This window comes from Lepidothrix coronata, unplaced genomic scaffold, assembly GCF_001604755.1.
Source record: "Lepidothrix coronata isolate B3197 unplaced genomic scaffold, Lepidothrix_coronata-1.0 Scaffold233, whole genome shotgun sequence".
Lineage (NCBI taxonomy): Eukaryota > Metazoa > Chordata > Aves > Passeriformes > Pipridae > Lepidothrix > Lepidothrix coronata.
Genome location: NW_016690413.1, coordinates 1,087,225 through 1,090,111, shown reverse-complemented (window position 1 = coordinate 1,090,111; position 2,887 = coordinate 1,087,225). Strand labels below are relative to the sequence as shown.

At 60.5% G+C, this 2,887-nt stretch overlaps 1 protein-coding gene across 2 annotated transcripts in view; it reads left to right on the top strand.

The window, feature by feature from the left end:
• Positions 1-93: 93 nt before the first annotated feature.
• Positions 94-2,887, top strand: part of ABHD8 (abhydrolase domain containing 8) — an 11,879-nt gene continuing 9,085 nt past the window's right edge. For both annotated transcript variants that reach the window (XR_001877890.1, XM_017834323.1), the window contains exon 1: positions 94-486. The gene's annotated coding sequence lies outside the window, so the exon portion shown is untranslated. The remainder of the gene's footprint in view (positions 487-2,887) is intronic.

Sequence of the window (2,887 nt, the reverse complement as noted above, 5' to 3'; positions counted from 1 at the left end):
TCTCCCCCATCCCTGTCCCCCCATCCCTGTGCAGCCCCTCCATCCCTCTCCCCCATCCCTGTCGGTCCCCCCCGGGGCTGTGCCAGGCAGGGCTGTGACTGGCAGATCCCCGTGTCCGTCACACGCGGGTCCCTCCTCCTTAGGAGGGATTTCAGGGGCTTTCCATGGCTACAGCCTCCAAGGACAAACAGCCCCCCAAAGCCCCCGAGCCCCGGCCATGAAGCTGCTGGTGGGGAAAAGATGGAAGGAGAGGTTTCGGTGGGAAGCAGGTGAGCGGAGCTGAAGGGATCGCTCCATCCCGCCCTCCAGGCGGCCCCCAAAAAAACTGGATTTAGAGGGTTTAGAGGAGCTGCACAGCCGAGCGGCGCCCGCGTCCTGCTCCCACCGCCTCGGGCATCGCCTCCTCTCCCTCTCCTTCGGCCTCCTGCGGGATTTAAACCTTTTATTCGCCTCCTCGACCTCCGACAACCCTCGGCAATAAATGAGGTGAGCGGCCCCTTCTCCCTCTCTGTGGTGGTGGAGGGCACGTCCTGACGGGGAGGGGGGGGAGGAAGGGGCTCTGCTGGGGGAGGGGGAGCAAAATGGCCAAAAAATGTGGGATTTTTTTTCCAACGGGAAGGGATCTGAGAGGCGCTCGGATTGCAGGGAGCTGGCAGCTCCACTGGATTGCGGGGAGCGAGAGAGGAGCCACAGCACCGCTTGTGCCTCAATAACCTGGTTCCGTTCGGCGCGGCTGGAGCGGGGGGTTATCCTGGGAATCAAACTCAAGGAACGGCTCCCCCCGTGATGCAATGGCACCGAAGGATTGCTGGCTCTGCCCGAGGCCCCGCTGTCGCTGCGTGCGTGTCAAATCTGCCCGGAATTTCGGCTGGGGAGCGAGGGGGCACCTGCCCGCGCTTGGCTGCCTCCAGTGCCTCCTTCCCGAGCCTCCTTCCATGGTTCCTCCCAGCCCGCTGCCGGAGGGATCCAGCCGGCTCCGCTGCGGCTCTGCGGTGGGAGCTGGAGCGATCCCCGCGGAAATCCAGGCGGGATTTAGGTGGCCCGGGAGGTCAGGCACAGGTTACTCCGCTGCGCGGTGCGGAATCTTTTGTGTCTCAAGGTCTTCGTCCTTCCGAAAGGGAGCGGGGGGAGGAGGCGGCCGGCGCTGTGCTTTGGAGATGTCCCCTTCCCCTTCTCCTTTCCCAGCCCTGTGCCTTAAAGATGTCCCCTTTCCTTGCTCCCCTTTCCCAGCCCTGTGCCTTGGGGATGTCCCTTTTCCCTGCTCCCCTTTCCCAGCCCTGTGCCTTAAAGATGTCCCCTATCCTTGCTCCCCTTTCCCAGCCAGCCCTGTGCCTTAAAGATGTCCCTTTTCCCTGCTCCCCTTTCCCAGCCCTGTGCCTTGGGGATGTCCCCTTTCCCTGCTCCCCTTTCCCAACCCTGTGCCTTGGGGATGCTCCCCTTTCCCTTCCCTTTGCCTTGCAGATATTCCCCTTTTTCCTGCCCTGTTCCTTATGGATGCTCTCTTTTCCCTGCTTCCCTTTCCCTGCTCTGTGCCTCAGGGATGCTCCCCTTTCCCTTCCCTTTGCCTTATGGATGATCTCCTTTCCCTGCTTTCCTTTCTCTTCCCTTCCCTTTGCCCTATGGATGCTCCTGTTTCCCTACTGGATGCTCCCCTTTCCCCGCTCCCCTTTCCCTTCCCTGTCCCTCATGGACACTCTTCTTTCCCTCACAAGCCATTCCCTGCCTGAACACAATTTATCCACGTCCCCTGGGATCCGCGGTGCAGTCCCAGGACCGGTCCACCCCAGTCCATCCCCCTCTCCAGCTGCATCCCTGAGGATTTTCATGGCTGGCTGTTTGTCCCCCAGCTACACCCTTCCTGACTCCTTACCCCTGGTAACACTCCTCTAATTATATCCGGGCAGGGAAGCCTGGCGTGGAAGAATAAATCCAGCTGAAGTGGGTTTTCCCGTTTTTTTTTTCCAAGGGGAATTTTACTTCCCAGGGCTGAGATCAGGCAGCCCAAAGATTTTCTTGCATTTCTCTGCGCTCGGTGCTTAAACAAACCTGCTCTGATGCATTTGGTGCTGCAGTTTCTGCACTTTGCCGAGAGGGAAGGACTGGGAGAGGGTGGGAAGAGCAGGATAACATTTGCCCATTCCTCAGGAGGGTCGTGTGTCATCATTAACGCCCGGGAGCCCCCGGGGGGGAAGGGATTAGAGCCCAACAAATTGTTCTGGCAGGTGGGATTGGGGCTGCAGCACAGCTCCTGCTCCTCTCCGGAGCTTCCCCTCCGAGGATCTGCAAGGAATCAGCAGATTCCGAGTCCCTGAGAGGATGCAGAGCTCTGGGCTGGGAGGGGATGGGGGTGCTGAGGGGATTTTGGGGACGTTCAAGGCCGTGGGTTCTGGCACCAACTCCCACTGTCCCTGTGGGAAACGTTGCTCTTGGTTTTTGTTTATTGGGATGAAATGTTTCCCAGGACTTCTCTTGGCAGGGGTGAGTGGTCTCCCCGAGGAGGAGGAGGAGGAGGAGGAGATTTTGGTCACTCCCAGCCCCCTGGATGTTTGGGATATTGGCTGTCCCCAGTGGTCTGTGCAGGGGCAGGGCCCAGGGAGGCAGGAGCAGGGGCTGTTTGGGGCAGGGTAACTCTTCCCTGCTGGAATGGCAATGGAAGAGCCAGCTTGGCTGGTCCATCCTGGTGTGGCTGTGTGACCACGGTGTGGTGGCACAGGCGTGGGCACTGCCCTGATACACCACACCAGGGGCTCAGGGCCAGCCCCACGGGCTCAGTGTCAGCCCCATGTCCCTGTGTCAGGCCTGTGGGCTCAGTGTCAGCCCCATGACCCCTGTGACAGCCCCACAGGCTCAGTGTCAGCCCCATGACCCCTGTGACAGCCCCACAGGC